The sequence below is a fragment of the Mobula birostris genome, chromosome 14, assembly GCF_030028105.1.
Source record: "Mobula birostris isolate sMobBir1 chromosome 14, sMobBir1.hap1, whole genome shotgun sequence".
Taxonomy (NCBI): domain Eukaryota; kingdom Metazoa; phylum Chordata; class Chondrichthyes; order Myliobatiformes; family Myliobatidae; genus Mobula; species Mobula birostris.
Genome location: NC_092383.1, coordinates 93,322,463 through 93,342,280, shown reverse-complemented (window position 1 = coordinate 93,342,280; position 19,818 = coordinate 93,322,463).

The following is a 19,818-nucleotide window of genomic DNA, read 5'->3' as shown; positions in this document are numbered from 1 at the left end:
CGGTAGCACTCACATTGACAGTGATGAAATGCTTTGAGAGGTTGGTCATGACTAGGCTGAGCTCCTGCCTCAGCAAGGACCTGGACCCATTGCAATTTGCCTATCGCCACAATAGGTCAATGGCAGATGCAATCTCAATGGCTCTTCACACAGCTTTAGATCATCTGGACAACACAAACACCCACATTAGGATGCTGTTCATTGACTATAGCTAAGCATTTAATACCATCATTCCCACAATCCTGATTGAGAAGTTGCAGAACCTGGCCCTCTGTACCTCCCTCTGCAATTGGATCCTTGACTTCCTAACCAGTAGACCACAATCTGTGCAGATTGATGATAACATATCCTCCTCGCTGACGATCAACACTGATACACCTCAGGGGTGTGTGCTTAGCCCACTGCTCTACTCTCTATACACATGTCTGTGTGGCTAGGCATAGCTCAAATACTATCTGGAAATTTGCTGATGATACTACCATTGTTGGAAGAATCTCAGGTGGTGACGAGAGGGTGAACAGGAGTGAGATGCCGACTAGTGGAGTGGTGCCGCAGCAACAAACTGGCACTCAATGTCAGTAAGACAAAGGAGCTGATTGTGGACTTCAGGAAGGGTAAGACGAAGGAACACATACCAATCCTCATAGAGGGATCGGAGTACAGAGAAGATTCACTAGAACGTTACCTGGGTTTCATCTCCTAAGTTACAGAGAAAGGTTGAACAAGTTGGGTCTTTATTCTTTGGAGCGTAGAAGGTTGAGGGGGGACTTGATAGAGGTATTTAAAATTATGAGGGGGGATAGACAGAATTGACGTGGATAGGCTTTTTCCATTGAGAGTGGGGGAGATTCAAACAAGAGGATATGAGTTGAGAGTTAAAGGGCAAAAGTTTAGGGGTAACATGAGGGGGAACTTCTTTACTCAGAGAGTGGTAGCTGGTGGAACGAGCTTCCAGCAGAAGTGGTTGAGGCAGGTTCGATGTTGTCACTTAAAGTTAGATTGGACAGCTATATGGACAGGAAAGGAATGGAGGGTTATGGGCTGAGTGCAGGTCGGTGGGACTAGGTGAGAGTAAGAGTTCAGCACGGACTAGAAGGGCCAAGATGGCCTGTTTCCGTGCAGTAATTGTTATATGGTTATATGGTTTTAAGTGGAGAGAGTGAGCAGCTTCAGGTTCCTGGGTGTCAAGATCTGTGAGGATCTAACCTGGTTCCATCATATCGATGTAGTCATAAAGAAGGCAAGACACTGGCTATACTTTATTAGGAGTTTGAAGAGATTTGGCATGTCAACAAATACACTCAAAAACTTCTATATTTGTACAGTAGAGAGCATTCTGCCAGGCTGCATCACTGTCTGGTATGGAGGGGCTACTGCACAGGACCGAAAGAAGCTGCAGAAGGTTGTAAATCCCCATCTTGGGTACCAGCCTACAAAGTACCCAGGACATCTTCAGGGAGCGGTGTCTCAGAAAGGCAGCGTCCGTTATTAAAGACCTCCAGCACCCAGGGCATGCCCTTTTCTCACTGTTACCATCAGGTAGGAGATACAGAAGTCTGAAGGCACACACTCAGTGATTCAGGAACAGCTTCTTCCCTCTGTCATCCCATTCCTAAATGGACATTGAATCTTTGGACACTACCTCACTTTTTTTTTAATATACAGTATTTCTGTTTTTGCATGTTTTTTAATCTATTCAATACATGTAATTGATTTACTTGTTTATTTATTATTATTATTTTATTTATTATTATTATTTTTCTCTCTGCTAGATTATGTATTGCATTGAACCGCTACTGTAAAGTTAACAAATTTCACGACACATGCCACTGATAATAAACCTGATTCAGATACAAAGAAGAAACAAATAATAAATAAATAAATAATGTTAAGAACGTGCTGGAATACCCACAATCAATGCAGTTGGTGGGATGGTTTCTTTAGTTCACATTATGATGTGTTTCTGGTTTCCGGTTGCTCCTTTTTTATTACTTTTCCACCTATCACCTGCCAGCTTCTTACTTCACCCCGCCTCCCCCCCAGCCACCCATCTGTTGTCATCTATCACCTGCCAGCTTCCTACTTCACCCCGCCTCCCCCCCAGCCACCCATCTGTTGTCATCTATCACCTGCCAGCTTGCACCCCACCTCCCTGTCCATCTTTTTATTCTGGCATCTTCCCCCTTCCTGCCCAGCCCTGATGAAGGGTCTCGGCCCGTAACGTTGACTAGTTTATTCCTACCCATAGATGCTGAGTTCCTCCAGCACTTTGTGCGTGTGCTGCTGAAAAGCAGAAGTTGTTTCACAAAACAACTTTCAAAACAAGTTCTGCAAACCTGATTGCTTCATCTTTGATACCGAGCAACCAGGCAACTTCACGAAAAATGCTTCCATTTCTCCATCGCCTTGGAGCACATTCAATTTCCAAATTTGTGACTGTGACCATGAAATTACTTCCTGCCTGATGTTTAACACTGGGTGGGGCGGGAGGCCAACAGCGGCTGCAAAGTCCTGAGAAGCTTTGCAGATGAGTGTTTCATTAGCGTTCAGAGCAGCTGATCTTGCCTCATCGTCACCCCGCTGGCACCATTTCAATTGGGACAAAGATCAATATCTCACGCCGTGTTAGGGAAGTAATGACAAATGTGCTATAATGCACAATGTTCAAGATATATCTGAGCTCTTTGTGCAAACTGGTTTGAACAGACCCCACCTTCCCCGTCGCCTGGTCTCACCTGCCCGCTTGTATCCCTCCCGCACACCCCACCTTCTTACTTTGCAGTCTTTCCCCTTCCTCTCCAGTCCTGATGAAGGGTCTCAGCCTGAATCGTCGACTGTTCATTCCTCTCGGTGGATGTTGCCTGACCTGCTGAGTTCCTCCAGCACTTCGTGTCTGTTTTACTGCAGAATTTACTTCCGTGTCTGGGTCCCTGCTCTTGAATTTGCCAGCAGGAGAATGGGGCTGAGAGGGTCACGGGAAGACCACCGGCTACATCATACGACATCATGACGATGAGAATCAGAGTCAGGGTCAGGTTCAATATCACTGGTGTATGTTGTGAAATTTGTTAACTTTATGGCAGCAGTACAACACGATACATGACAAATAAATACACAGAAAAAACTGAGTTACATTAAGTATATGTATGTGTGTCTATTAAATAGTTGTTACAATAAGTAGTGCAAAGAAAAACAGAAATAAAAAAGTAGTGAGGTAGTGTTCACGGGTTCAATGTCCATTCAGAAATTGGATGGCAGAGGGGAAGAAGCTGTTCCTGAGTCACTGACTGTGTGCCTGCAGGCTTCTGTACCTCCTTCCGATGGGAACAGTGTGATGAGGCCTGTTCAGGGTTGTGGGGATCCTTAACGATGGACACTGTCTTCTTAAGGCACCGCTCCTTGAGGATGTCTTGGATGCTGTGGTGGCTAGTACCCATGATGGAGCTGACTAATTTTACAAGTTTCTGCAACTTATTTTGACCTTGTGAAGTAGACCCCCAGAGCCGTCTCTATTCCCTGAGGAGACTGAGGTCCTTTAACATCTGCCGGACGATGCTGAGGATGTTCTACGAGTCTGTGGTGGCCAGTGTGATCATGTTTGCTGTTGTGTGCTGGGGCAGCAGGCTGAGGGTGGCAGACACCAACAGAATCAATAAACTCATTCGTAAGGCCAGTGATGTTGTGGGGATGGAATTGGATTCTCTGACTGTGGTGGCTGAAAAGAGGATGCTGTCCAAGTTGCATGCCATCTTGGACAATGTCTCCCATCCACTACATAATGTACTGGTTGGGCACAAGAGTACATTCAGCCAGAGACTCATTCCACCAAGATGCAGCACAGAGCGTCATAGGAAGTCATTCCTGCCTGTGGCCATCAAACTTTACAACTCCTCCCTTGGAGGGTCAGACACCCTGAGCCAATAGGCTGGTCCTGGACTTATTTCCTGGCATAATTTACATATTACTATTTAATTATTTATGGTTTATTACTATTTAATTATTCATGGTGCAACTGTAACGAAAACCAATTTCCCCCAGGATCAATAAAGTACGACTACTACTACTATACCCAACGGTGATGCAGCCAGTCAGAATGCTCTCCACGGTACATTTGTATAAGTATTCGGGTCTCTTAGTCAACAAACCAAGTTTCCCAAACTCTTAATTAATCACGGCCGCTGTCTTGCCTTCTTGACGGCTGCATCAATATGTTGGGTCCAGGTGTGGTCCTCAGAGATATTAACACCCAGGAACTTGAAATTACTTACTCTCTCCACTTCTGATCCCTCTTTGAGGATTAATCATTTATAAAAAGAGACCCACTAATATTCACAAACACTTCCACATTTTGGCGATGAGTTTCACGTAATGCCAAGTACTGGCAAAGGCCACAGTGGAATTTAAATGAGTTGACTTTGGCCAAACTTTCATTTGAAGCTGATAGGCTATCAGTCTATGAAAATCTTCCACTCTTCAAGGCTATTTTCCTACTTCATCTTCAGGACTGGAGGGTTTGAGTTGCAAGAAAGTGGATAATCTGGGTCTTTTATCCCTGGAGTTAAGAGGCTGAGGGGAGACCTTATACAGCTTTACATACAATCACATTGTACAGCAACATTTTTTTAAAGTGTTGCTTCCTCAGAAATTTTTCTTGTTTATGATAGACCACTTGAAGCTGAACACAAATATAATTTCAAACTACAGGAATTCTGCAGATACTGGAAATTCAAGCAACACACATCAAAGTTGCTGGTGAACGCAGCAGGCCAGGCAGCATCTCTAGGAAGAGGTACAGTCGACGTTTCAGCCTGAGACCCTTCGTCAGGACTAACTGAAGGAAGAGTTAGTAAGTTTTCAAATCTCTTACTAACTCTTCCTTCAGTTAGTCCTGACGAAGGGTCTCGGCCTGAAACATCGACTGTACCTCTTCCTAGAGATGCTGCCTGGCCTGCTGCGTTCACCAGCAACTTTGATGTGTGTTGCTATAATTTCAGACTATTTGTATCATGTAGGAATTTGGAGAAACAAGAAATTAACTTTTATTGAGTATAATATGTTTAAATGCATAACGGTGCTGATATTTTGTGATAGTTCAATTAAACTAAAAATGTTTTGTTGGTGATTTTCATTTGTACTCAGTGTCTGAGGCTTCTCCCTTAAGTGCCCAATAATAATCTGCCAGCATTGATGTATTCCAGTTGCCCTGATACCATTTCTCCATGACCACAATGTCCTGGCGAAACCTTTCACTGTGCTCGTCATTGACAGCACCAAGATTTGCAGGGAATGCAGAAAATGAATCTTTAGTGACATGTTGTACTCCATGACTTTGTATGCTTGAAGCATGTTGTCAACCAGCTGCATGTAGTTTGGTGCTCTGTAGTTACCAAGAAAATTTTCAACAACATCCTTGAAAGCCTTCCATGCAATTTTCTTCGGTCCCACTAAAGGTTCTTTGAATTACCTGTTATTGATGACCTGTTTGATTTGTGAATCAACAAAAATGCCTTCCTTAATCTGGGCATCAATGATTCTGACTTGAATTATGAATTGAAATAACAAATATAGGTGATTTTTTAAAAAAATAGTGTTTGATAGGGAAAGTTTATGGTGAGTTTCATAATCAGCAGCTCAAAATCCATAAGTTATGCCCAAAAGTATTCAAGAAGCAGATTCTTTGCTGTCCAGTGTCGTCAGGGGCATAGATATGATGAATAGCCATGGTGTCTTTCCCAGGGTAGGAGAGTCTAAAACTAGCATACAGTAGGTTTAAGGAAAGAGGGGCCTGAGGGACAACTTTTCCAGAGAGAAATATCAGGTATATAGAATGAACTGCCAGAGGATGTCAGTACAATAGCAACATTACAAACACATTGGTGTAGGTAATGTAGCTCTGTCTACCAACCTCTCGCTTGAGGCTGCCAGAGGCTGCTGTGACAGTCTCTGTCTCTCTCTTGTTCACTACCCCCAGAGGAAATTTCCCACGTTCGAATAGCCTCTCTCTCCCTCAATGGTACCAAAGTTCTGGGTCTGCAGTTTGTGGATTGGACTATAGTACGCATTATGATGTGTTTTCTGGTTTCTTGCCGTTCCTTTTTCTGTTGCCACTTTGGGTGATGTTGAATTGGGGCGGACTGCAGATAAGAAACACTGAGCTGAACTGAATTATGCTTTTGATTTTCCATTTTATATTCTGTGTTTTTTGCTCTTTTTTATTGCCATTTGCATGGATTTTTTTTTCCACATGAGGGAGGTTGGTGTTTTTCTTTGAATGGGTTCGATGGTTTTATTTGTTTTGTGGCTGTGGAGAAAATGAAGATCAGGTTTGTATACTGTATACATTCTTTGATAATAAATGTACATTGAATCTTTGAATATGGATGAAATGGGACTAGCCAATATAGGCACTTTGGTCAGCATAGATGAGGAAGTCCGAACAGCCTGTTATACGGTCCTGTCAGTGAGCTGTGTTGTACATTGATTCTAACTTCTTCAAATGTTGCACAGAGTTATCCAAAAGTTTGATTAATATTAAACAATAATGATTTATTTTGAAGATCTTTTTACCATATGTACACATTTTCAGAATATGTTCTGGCCTTGAAGCTGACCGGAAAAGCTGTGGTAACCCAGCTGCATGTTCACAACAGTGAGAGAACTGGCAGGAGGTGCAAGCTGCTTTAAAACCAGAGATTCGGCAGATGCAGGAAATCCAGAGCAACACACAGACAATGCAGGAGGAGCTCAGCGGGCCAGGCAGCATCTGTGGAGAGGAATAAAGAATCAACATTTTGGGTCCAGACCCAGGAAGATCCAATCCTGGTGACGGGTTTTGACCCAAAGCATCAGCTGTTTATTCCTCTCCGTAGATGCTTCCTGACTTGCTGAGTTCCTCCAGCATTTTGAATGTCTTATATCAAGATAAACCATTGCAGTAACTTCATAGGAACTCATACATACACATTTCCAATCTTCCTGCTCTCTCTTCAGTTGAGATAATTTTTAAAGACTATGACATAGAAATTCATCTCAAGCTAATAATATTCCGTGGCCATCGCCCAAACCCTGCTGTGGTAACAGTAAAACCCTGCTAATTCTGTGGACTTCGCTGGTGCAAGACTGGCAGATTCTCAGGATCATTTTACTCTCTTAATACCACAATACACTTTTAATTCATTTTCATAGATGTCTGTGGTACAATAGATTTACCAGGCAATTATATTAACAGAATGTGAGGAATGCTCCCTGAAAATCTACTGGGACTCCGTGATGAGTTTTGAAGGACGTGTAGTGGAGAATAGATTGACTGGCTGCATCACAGCCTGGAGTGGAAGTACCAATGCCCTCGAATGGAAAATCCTACAAAAAGTAGTGGATACGGCCCAGTCCATCATGGGTAAAGCCCTCCCCTCCATTGAGCACATCTACATGAAACATCACAGGAAATCAGCATCCATCATCAGGGACCCCCACCACCCAGGACATGCCCTCTTCTCGCTGCAGCCATCAGGTAGAAGGTACAAGAGCCACAGGACTCACACCACCAGGTTCAGGAACAATTACTACCCCTCAGCTATCAGGCTCTTAAACAAAAGGGGATAACTTCACTTGCTCCGTCACAGAAACATTCCCAAAACCAATGGGCTCACTTTCAAGGACTCATCATTTTCTTGATATTTATTGCTATTTATTTACTGGTATATTTGCATTTGCACAGTCTGTTGGCTTCTGCACTCTGGTTGACGCCCTAGGGCAGTCTTTCATTTATCCTATTATTATTACTATTCTATAGATGTGTTGAGTTTGCCCACAAGAAAAAGAATCTCAGGGTTGTATATGGTGACATATACGTCTTTAACATTAAAATTTACTTTGAACTTGGAACAAAGTAGCAGTTAGAGGGAGTGTGAACAAGACGAGCAGGGGAGGCAGATGCTCGACCATCACCATCTCTAACATGTCGGTCAGTGGATCACTGGAGTTTTACTGAACTCGTTTCAGGGTCTTTACCCAGTGGCTATCTTGGGGATTCCGCCAAAGGGCGGCACGGTAGCACGATAGTTAGTACGATGCTTTAATGCACCAGCGATCACTGATCAGAGTTCAATTCCCACCACTGTCTGTATGTTCCCCCTGTGACCGTGTAGGTTTACTCCCAATGTTTCAGTGTACATGTGACAAATGAAGCTACAAGGGTTCCCAGCCTGGGGTCCATGGTTAATGGTAGCAGCATATGCCATGAGCTGCCAGGGAAAGTGTCAGAAATGAGTAAAATATAAACATGTAGTCAGCACTTCCATGGGAGGTGATGAGGAATACCAGGCATCCAGTGACTGCCACAGGTTGGGCAGGACATTTTGGAAGGTGTCGCTCTGATCTCTTACTGCTGGCTTCCCATAAATGTGCAATGTCTTCCCAGGTACTCCAAGGAGGCTAACCGTTCTTAGGAGGAGATGCAGAAGTTTTTTCTAAGGTTTTTTTTTGGAATAGCCAATCTCTTTAGTCCTGGTTCAGATTTATTCATCAGATGTACAAGGAAACATACTGTTGCAAGGACATGGCAGTGGAACAAACCCAAGTGCTGAACACGGGCGCGGAGGCCGAGTCGGGAGGCGTTACGGTCGTAGCGAGCATGGAATTGGTGTCCAAGAGAGTCTTTACCAGGAGTCTTGGTTTTAGTAGTGAATTCAGGAATGATGCTAGACTTAGAACTGATAGTCCTAAGAACCATGGAACGAGGTTACTCATACACGAGTCAACCAACAAACTGGCAGCTCCTTGTTGTGATCACAGGGTCTTCATCCTGCAGTTCCTGATGGGAAGCAGGTGTGTGTAGTTAGTGGAACCTGGGAATGATTGGAAATCAAATGAGGTGATTGAGGCCCAATTCTTGCGGTAAATAGCAAGGTGGGGGATTGCCAGAAGGGACCATGACACATACGGTGAAATGTCTCATTTGCATTTACGCCCAGGACTTGCTGAGGCAGCCCACAAGGTGCAATATCTGATCTTTCCGCTGGCTTTCAAACATGGAGTCTCGACCTGACCCCTAATTCCCCCACATCGCTGTCCCTAAACTCCAACCAGACCCCTAGCTCCACTGTCCCCAAATCTGTAACCACTCTAACCACTTAGTAAGGTTGAAATCTATCAATGCCCCATTTTGGTAAAGAATCTGCACAGAATAGCAGATGTAAACTTGTGTTTTAAGGAAGAGTGTTTTTAATTGTTTTTAAAGAACTTGAGCTTTTTTCTTATGCTCCCAGTTTCTCTTCTGGTTTGCATCCCCTCCTCTTTGGACAGTCAATGATTGTGAGCTCTCGATCACATCCAATCCTTTGATTTTGAGCGGTCAACAACAGGAGCAGTGCTTCTCCTTCCCATGTCCAGCTCAAGCGTGTGAGGGTAACTTTTGGACTTTAACCACCCTGTGGGTGGAAAGGCACCAATTTACTGCATAACAGGAACTGGCCCTGAGACTTGCTGGTGTACAGGGCGATTTCAGAGTGAGTGAGTTTGTGAGAAGGCAAGGTCTTACAGTTAGACAGTAGACTTTATGCTGGCCCACTGTTAAATAGCACTAACTGTAAACAGGCACTAAGAGTTCGAAAGGACTTCTTGCTCAAAATTTCAAATTTATTGAAAGAAAAAAATGTCATCAAATATAATTCTTTATAATCTTCCAGCTCTCACGTTTCCGTCTTGTGATGAAAAAGGACTTGATGCCATACACACAATTAGCAGCTTGCCAGTCATGGTATCTGCAGTCTCCACACTACAGGATTTTCAACACTACCTGTCTAACACCTACAGTGGTTTTCATTTCTTCCGATAGACATTAATTGACAGCAGCATTCTCAGTGCTGTGTTGCAGATAGAAATGACTTGTCAGTATGTAGGTTCGTCATCATTTATCTCCCCGACATATTTCACAACAGTTAAATACTTAATAACACTGAGCAAATAAATGCTTTCACTGGCCATTTGTTCACTGCCATGTAAGTTCCTTTCTCTGGAGGTTCATTTTATGTGGTAGAGGGTAATTATTCTGCCGGTTTAGACTCTTGCTCCTATCAGCAAAAAAAAACAGAGTCTAGAAAAGACATTAATTGCAAAAAAGATGTAATGTAACATAAATGCCATGCACAGACACTGTACTTAACTCTGTAGACCACTTCAGTGTTAAGTTAATTTGCAAACCTCCTATGATAGGAACAAGATTCAGTCACAGAAAATGGAGCTTCCTTTTTAAGTAAGATAGAATCAGACTTTTGCTTTCTAGAACGCTCTATTGATCCACTTCATTCTGTACATAAGTATTTGAAAATAAATCCAACATGCTTTATTGACTAAAACTTCCTAATTTCATAGAGTTCTAGAAAATTAAATGGGCAGTTCTCATGCTTATCTGACATAACTTACCTAATATTTTATGCTAGGAAACTAATATATGTAATGAATTGAAAATAAAACTTGATTTATTGACAGCTCAGGGAAACCGGCATCAAATTCTCTGTATGTGTCCACATAAGTTGGCGATAATAAAGGATTCTGATTCTGATTTTAAAAGTATATAAAATCTACTTCAAAAAAATCTTTTAGAAAATTCTTTATAACCTTAGTTCATAGGATTAGAACACTGCTAATAACATGATCTTTTTTAAGTAAAAAGATAATGTCAGTTTTTGCATAACTAACGATCTTCCATTGAAATTTTTCGATTGTACAGACAGCAATTGCCGATTTCATTAATTGATCTCTTAAACTGGCAAAAATCAGACACTCTCCTATCAGTTACTGAATCAATGCAACAGGGTGGGGGGGGGCGGGGAGGGAAGGCACAATATCAGCTGAACCATTCAACTGTCAATTTGTTCTGTTCAGAGTTTATAAAATAAAGTAGGCAATTTATACATCTGCATTTTCTCTGCCACTAAAGACAAATGTTTTCATGCTATGATTTTCACAATATGCAGTTACTGTAAACAAGAAGCACTGGCAGCTGAGGTAATAGATAATACTGAACATTACCGTCCTGTCAGCCAAGGATGAATTCCAGAAGCGTTCTACTTTTGCAGTGACTGTCACGATGATTTATCTTTTTTGTGAGTGTGCAGATACACTGACTCAACATTTATAATTCAACAATAAACTCTCTGCAGTATCTAACTGCTCCTTAAGTAGAGCGTTGCCGTGCTAGTTGATAGGGTGGTTAAGGTGGTTAGTACGGTGTGTTGGCCTTTATTAGGATTGAGTTGAAGAGCTGCGAGGTAACGTTGAAGCTTTATAAAACTCTGCTCAAACCACATTTAGAATATTGTGTTCCGTTCTGGTCACGTCATTATAGGAAGGGTGTGGAAGAATTGGAGAGGATGCAGAGAAGATTTACCAGATTAGAGAGCATGTCTTATGAGGAAAGGTCGAGTGAGCTAGGGCCTTTCTCTTTGGAGCAAAGGAGGATGAGAGGTGACTTGAAGACATGTACAAGAGGCATAGATCAAGACAGACTTTTTCCCCATGGTGGAAATTTCTAATACGAGGGAGCAGAACTTTAAGATGATGGAAGGGAAGTATAGAGTGAATGTCAGAGGTGAGTTTTCTTACACAGAGAGTGGTGAGCGCACAGAACGTGGCACCAGGAGTGGTGGTAGAGGCAGATACATTAGGGACATTAAGGAGAGTTTTAGACAGGTACATGGATAAAAGGAAAATGGAGGACTCTGGGAGGGAAGAGTTAAACTGATCTTGGAGTGGGTTAAAGACTTGCACAGCATTGTAGGCCAAAAAGCCTGTACTGTTCTATGTTCTTTAAGCTGATTCATAAAAGGAAGTATTCACCTGCCATTTCATGGTGCTATAACATTCCACACTGTCTTACAGCCAGTTAATTTCTTTTGAAGGTCACTTTGGAAATGTGTGGTAACCATTTTGAATGCAACAGTCCCGCACATTTAGAAGAACCATAATCAATAATCTGTCTTCGGTGACACTGATTGGAAGATATACCTTGGCCAGAATACTGGCTGCTCATTTTCAAACGGTGCAGTTGATGTCTTTTTTAACCTCCACTTTATGTTCAAATTATTTTCTAATGGTTTACTAATATTCAATTGTTGTCTTACAGATTAGATCTGTTTACACCTTTCATACAGCACAAAGTGTATTTGGATTACGGTAGTCTTATAAATCCACATATTTAAGTTAAAAAGGTCACTTATAAATTTGATTGATTAGGTTCTTCTTGCATTTAAAATGTCTCAGCTGAATTTTCCAGAAGTTGAAAGTAAATTTATTTTTTAAAAAAAGATGTTTTGTTAAGCATTTGCTCTGAAGAAAATTATAAGGAACTACTGTATTTACATAAAATGTTGCTTTGTTCAGAAATCCTTATTAACAAAATACAGTAATACAGAGTGAAATTCTCTAGTCTGATCTCCTTGGGACCTGACCAGTGCCTGAGGACAGAAAATCCAGTTCACAGAAATTGTCCCCAATGATCCTCTCCTGAGCAGGAAAATTGTTCATTTTAAGTGCAAACACACTCTAGGTCACACAGGGATCGAAGAATTATTTGTAACCCTAAGTGTCTGTAAGTTGGTAATGCTGTCTGCTAAGATTGGCCAAGTTGTACTGGAAAGTTAGTTAGCCACAAAGTGGTACGGACTTAGTTAATCTGGGATCTGGTTAATTAGTATAGACCTGTATTACGGATTCAAAATGTAGTGGATCATGAGGGTTGCCAGACCACAGACTGCTGGACTAGATATTCATCCTGAGGTTACAAGGGTGCTAAAGACTTCTGAACAGTTTCAGAGAGTCCAAAGGTAATAGGCTGAAAAGCTGATACAAGAACCAAAAGTGCAAGAAATACTCAACAAACTAGACAGCGTCTGTGGAGAGAGAATGTTTCACCAGATGATGTTTCTGAGAAAAGTGAATCAACATGCCAAATTAATCCTTTCCAAAGTAACTCCAGGTAAAAGCAAAGGTTTTCATGCTAACCTCCCATTTTGTTTCTGACATAATTCAGTGCCAGCAGAAAGATTTAGATCTTGTATGCTGAGAATCATGGGGGAATATTTTGAAAAAGAAACTCTGAAAAGAACATATTACATTCAGTTTAGTAATACTTTATCATAGCAAAAAACAAACCTGAAATTTTGTAAGCTCATTCAAAATCGTAATTTAAAAGCTGTTGTACTGTTACGTAGAGTCATAGAACACCACAGCAAGGAAATGGGCCCTTCAGCCTATCTACTCTTTGCTGAACTGTAATTCTTTCTCGTCCCATTGACCCACAGCTGTACCATAGGTCTCCATACCCCTCCCATCCATTTACCCATCCAAACTTTTCGTAAGTGTTCCAACCAAACATGCATCCATCACTTCTGCTGGCAGCTGGTTCCACAATCGTACCTCCCTCTGACTGAAAAAAGCTCCCCCCCTCAGGTTTCCCTTAAATATTTCACCTTTCATCCTAAACCAATGACCTCTAGTTCTAGTCTCACTCAATCTCAATGGGAAAAGCCTGCAAACATCTATCCTCATATTACCCTTCATGATTTTGCATACCTTTGTTAATTCTCCCCTCATTCTCCTGCACTCGAGGGAATCAAATCCCTGGATTTGACGACTTTTTAGAGCAGTTTTTGCTTGAGCCTACTTGGGGAAAGGCCATCTTAGATTGGGTGTTGTGTAATAACTCAGATCTTATTAGGGAGCTTAATTTAAAGGAACCCTTAGGAGGCAATGAACAGGATATGATAAATTCATACTGCAGTTTGAGAGGAAGAAGCACAAGTCATATGTATCGGTATCACAATGGAATTAAGGAAATTACAGAGGCATGAGAGAGGAGCTTGCCCAGGTGGATTGGAGGAGGATACTGGCAGGGATGACGGCAGAGTAGAGATGGCTGAAGTTTCTGGGAATAGTTCACAAGACACAGGATAGATATGTCCCACAGAAGTTGTTCTCAAATGGCAGGGGTAGGCAATGGTTGTTGACAAGAGAAGTTAAGGTCTGCATAAAAGCCAAGGGAAGGGCGTATAATGTATCAAAAGTGAGTGGGAAGTTGGATGATTGGGAAGCTTTCAGAGTCCAACTAAAGGCAACTGAAAAAGCTACAAGAAGGGAAACATTAAACATGTGAGGGTTGTCAGAGGTTACAGCAGGACATCGATAGGATGCAGAATTGGGCTGAGAAGTAACAGATGGAGTTCAACCCAGATAAATGTGAAGTGGTTCATTTTGGTAGGTCCAATTTAAAGATAGAATATAAATGGTAAGACTCTTGACAATGTGGAGGATCTGAGAGACCTTGGGGTCTGTGTCGATAGGACACTCAAAGCTGCTGCACAGGTTGACGGTATTGTTACAAAAGCGTATGATGTGTTGGCCTTCATCAACCATGGGACTGAGTTCAAGAGGTGTGAGGTAATGTCACAGCTATACAAGACCTCGGTCAGACCCCACTTGGAGTACTATGTTCAGTTCCGGTCACCTCACTACAGGAAGGATGTGGATACTATAGAGAGAGTGCAGAGGAGACTTACAAGGATATTGCCTGGATTGGAGAGCATACCTTATGAGAATAGGTTGAGTGTACTTGGCCTTTTTTCCTTGGAGCTACAGAGGATGAGAGGTGACCTGATAGAGGTGTATAAGATGATGAGGGGCATTGATCATGTGGATAGCCAGAGGCTTTTTCCTAGGGCTGAAATGGGTAACGTGAGGGGGCATAGTTTTAGGGTGCTTGGAAACAGGTACCGAGGGGATGTCAGAGTAAGTTTTTCACACAGAGTGGTTGTGTGTGGAATGCACTGCCGGCAGCATAATAGGGTCTTTCAAGAGCCTCTTAGATAGGTACATGGAGTTCAGAAAAAGAGGGGGCTATCTGCTAGGGAAACTCTAGACTGTCTCTAGAGTAGGTTACATGGTCGGCATGACATTGTGGGCCGAAGGGCCTGTAATGTGCTGTAAATTTCTATGTCCTATGTTCAAACTAGCCAATAATATAAAGCAGGATGCTAAAAGTTTTTTCAGTTATATAAAGAGTAAAAGGGAGGTGACAGTTGATATTGGTACCACTGAAAATTATGTTGGCAAGGTAGTAATGGGGGACAAAGAAATGGGTTCTTTGCATCAGTCTTCACTATGGAAGACACCAGCAGTGTGCCAGAGGTCATTAATTGTCAGAGAGGAGTGAGTGCCATTGCTATTACAAAGGAAAAAGTTCAATAAAGGGAAATCTTGCCTGACAAATCTGTTCAAGTTCTTTGAGGAAGTAACAAGCAGGGTGGACAAAGGAGAGACAGTGGATGTCATTTACTTGGATTTTCAGAAGGCATTTGATAAGGTGCCGCATACGAGGTTGCTTAACAAGATAAAATCCCATGCAATTATAGGAAAGATACTGGCATGGTTAGAAGAGTGGCTGACAGGCAGGAGGCAGCCAGTGGAAATAAAAGGGGCCTTTTCTGCTTGGCTGCCAGAGACTAGTGGTGTTCCTCAGGGGTCAGTATTGGGACCACTACTTTTCACATTATTTGTCTATGATTTGGATAATGGAATTAATAGCTTTGTGGCTAAGTTTGCATATGATATGAAGATAGGTGGAGGGGTAGTTATATTACAGCAGTGCTCAGGCAGGACAGATTAGAGGGCTTGTCTACTGAGTCCTTATGGGTGGAGCTGAGAAACAGGAAAGGTATGGCCACATTAGTGGGATTGTATTACAGACCACCCAATAGTCAACGAGACTTGGAAGAGCAAATCTGCAGAGAGATAGCAGGCAAATGCAGGAAACAAAGTTGTGGTGGTAGGGGATTTTAATTTTCCATACATTGATTGGGTCTCCCATACTGTTAGGGGTCGAGATGGTTTAGAGTTTGTAAAATGTGTTCAGGAAAGTTTTCTAAATCAATATATAGAGCGACCAACTAGAGGGGATGCAATATTGGATCTCCTGTTAGGAAACGAATTAGGGCAAGTGACAGAAGTCTGTGTAGGGGAGCACTTTGGTTCCAGTGATCATAACACCATTAGTTTCAATTTGATCATGGACAAGCATAGATCTGGTCCTAGGTTTGAGGTTCTGAACTGGAAGAAGGCCAAATTTGAAGAAATGAGAAAGGATCTAAAAAGCGTGGATTGGGACAGGTTGTTCTCTGGCAAAGATGTGATTGGTAGGTGGGAAGCCTTCAAAGGGGAAATTTTGAGATTGCAGAGTTTGTATGTTCCTGTCAGGATTAAAGGCAAATTGAATAGGAATAAGGAACCTTGGTTCTCAAGGGATATTGCAACTCTGATAAAGAAGAAGAGGGAGTTGTATGAAATGTATAGGAAACAGGGGGTAAATCAGGTGCTTGAGGAGTATAAGAAGTGCAAGAAAATACTTAAGAAAGAAATCAGGAGGGCTAAAAGAAGACATGAGGTTGCCTTGGCAGTCAAAGTGAAGGATAATCCAAAGAGCTTTTACAAGTATATTAAGAGCAAAAGGATTGTAAGGGATAAAATTGGTCCTCTTGAAGATCAGAGTGGTCGGCTTTGTGCGGAACCAAAGGAAATGGGGGAGATCTTAAATAGGTCTGTATTTACTAAGGAAGCTGGCATGAAATCTATGGAATTGAGGGAATCAAGTAGTGAGACCATGGAAACTGTACAGATTGAAAAGGAGGAGGTGCTTGCTGTCTTGAGGAAAATTAAAGTGGATAAATCCCCGGGACCTGACAGAGTGTTCCCTCGGACCTTGAAGGAGACTAGTGTTGAAATTGCGGGGCCTTGGCAGAAATACTTAAAATGTCGCTGTCTACGGGTGAAGTGCCGGAGGATTGGAGAGTGGCTCATGTTGTTCCGTTGTTTAAAAAAGGATCGAAAAGTAATCCAGGAAATTATAGGCCAGTGAGTTTAACGGCAGTAGTAGGTAAGTTATTGGAGGGAGTACTAAGAGACAGAATCTACAAGCATTTGGATAGACAGGGGCTTATTAGGGAGAGTCAGCATGGCTTTGTGCGTGGTAGGTCATGTTTGACCAATCTGTTGGAGTTTTTCGAGGAGGTTACCAGGAAAGTGGATGAAGGGAAGGCAGTGGATATTGTCTACATGGACTCCAGTAAGGCCTTTAACAAGGTCCCGCATGGGAGGTTAGTTAGGAAAATTCAGTCGCTAGGTATACATGGAGAGGTGGTAAATTGGATTAGACATTGGCTCGATGGAAAAAGCCAAAGAGTGGTGGTAGAGAATTGCTTCTCTGAGTGGAGGCCTGTGACTAGTGGTGTGCCACAGGGATCAGTGCTGGGTCCATTGTTATTTGTCATCTATATCAATGATTTGGATGATAATGTGGTAAATTGGATCAGCAAGTTTGCTGATGATACAAAGATTGGAGGTGTAGTAGACAGTGAGGAAGATTTTCAGAGCCTGCAGAGGGACTTGGACCAGCTGGAAAAATGGGCTGAAAAATGGCAGATGGAGTTTAATACTGACAAGTGTGAGGTATTGCATGTTGGAAGGACAAACCAACGTAGAACATACAGGGTTAATGGTAAGGCACTGAGGAGTGCAGTGGAACAGAGGGATCTGGGAATACAGATACAAAATTCCCTAAAAGTGTCATCACAGGCGGATAGGGTCGTAAAGAGAGCTTTTGGTACATTGGCCTTTATTAATCAAAGTATTGAGTATAAGAGCTGGAATGTTATGATGAGGTTGTATAAGGCATTGGTGAGGCCGAATCTGGAGTATTGTGTTCAGTTTTGGTCACCAAATTACAGGAAGGATATAAATAAGGTTGAAAGAGTGCAGAGAAGGTTTACAAGGATGTTGCTGGGACTTGAGAAACTCAGTTACAGAGAAAGGTTGAATAGGTTAGGACTTTATTCCCTGGAGCGTAGAAGATTGAGGGGAGACTTGATAGAGGTATATAAAATTATGATGGGTATAGATAGAGTGAATGCAAGCAGGCTTTTTCCACTGAGGCAAGGGGAGAAAAAAACCAGAGGACGTGGGTTAAGGGTGAGGGGGGAAAAGTTTAAAGGGAACATTAGGGGGGGGCTTCTTCACACAGAGAGTGGTGGGGGTATGGAATGAGCTGCCAGACGAGGTGGTAAATGTGGGTTCTTTTTTAACATTTAAGAATAAATTGGACAGATACATGGATGGGAGGTGTATGGAGGGATATGGTCCGTGTGCAGGTCAGTGGGACTAGGCAGAAAATGGTTCGGCACAGCCAAGAAGGGCCAAAGGGCCTGTTTCTGTGCTGTAGTTTCTATGGTTCTATAGTGCTGAGGAAGCATTGTGATTGCAGCAGGACTTAGCCAAATTGGAAGAATGGGCAAAAAAGTGGCAGATGGAATACAGTGTGGGGAAATGTATGATAGTGCATTTTGTAAATAGAACAATAGTGTGAACTGTTATCTAAATGGGGAGAAGGTTCAACTATCAAAGGTGCAGAGGGACTTAGGAGTCCTTGTGCAAGATTCCCAGAAGGCCGAGTCTGTGGTAAAGAAGGCAAACGCAATGTTGGCATTTATTTCAAGGGGAATAGAATATAAAAACAAGGAGATAGTGCTGAGGCTTTTTAAGACACTGGTCAGGTCACAACTGTAGTATTGTCAACAGCTTTGGGCCCAATATCTCAGAAAGGATGTGTTGTCATTGGAGAGAGTCCAGAGGAGGTTCACAAGGATGATTCCAGGAATAAAGGGATTATTTATTAATAAAAGGATTCCAGGAATAAATTCCAATAATAAACATATGAGGAGCATTTCGCAGCTTTGGGCTTGTACTCACTGGAATTTAAAAGAATATGGATGGATTTCATTGAAACTTACTGAAAGTTGAATGGTTTAGATAAGGTGGATGTGGAGAGGATGTTTCCTATGATGGGGTTATCCAGAACTGGAGGGCACAGCCTCAAAATTGAGGGGTGGCCTTTTAGAACAGAGGTAAGGAAGATTTTTTATTAAGCCAGAGAGTAGTGAATCCTTGGTATGTTCTGCCAATGACTGCGGTGGAGGCCAAGTCCGTGGGTATATTTAAGACGGAAGTTGATCATTTCCTGATCAGTCAAGGCATCAAAGGATATGGCGAGAAGGCAGGTGTACGGGGTTGAGTGGAATCCGGGATCAGCCATGATAGGATGGTGGAGCTTACTCGATGGGCCGAATGGCCTAATTTTGTTCCTATCCCTTATGCTCTAAATCCTAACCTTTTCCCCTTTCCCGATAACTTAGGTCCTCTAGTCCTCAGTGTAACATTAAAAGGATAAATTATACAGATGTTATGCTCTGTTAAATCCCTATCCAGGTATTGAAATATACCTGAATTAGCAGAAAATTAATGCTAATGCCCAGACACAATATATGCCCAATTGTCTGTGTTCAGTGTTCATAGATATACTGAGCAACTCAGCATGAAACCAGTCTATTATCTAAAACAGGCTGCTAGCTCAATCTTTCACCATTGCTCCATGCAAAGAAACATAAAAACATAAATGTAAAATAGTTTCATTATGAAAAAAACCACAAAATTATATGATTATTTCTGATAAATATACTAGGGAAAGACATAAGCAATGCTCAGGTTGCCTGACAAATATAACATTTATCGAGACGTCCTCTCCAAAATGGCCCAAGACTTTAATTGTACCCATAGTCATGAATGTTTACTGAATCGGGTCATTTAGGTGTAGACTCAGACTTGTCAAATTTAATATTCTTGTATAGACTTCACTCTGCTGATCTTGTGAATCTTCTGCAGCCAGAAAACATTCAGATTTCTGAATGGGCAATGAACCAATCCATGAACACTACCTCA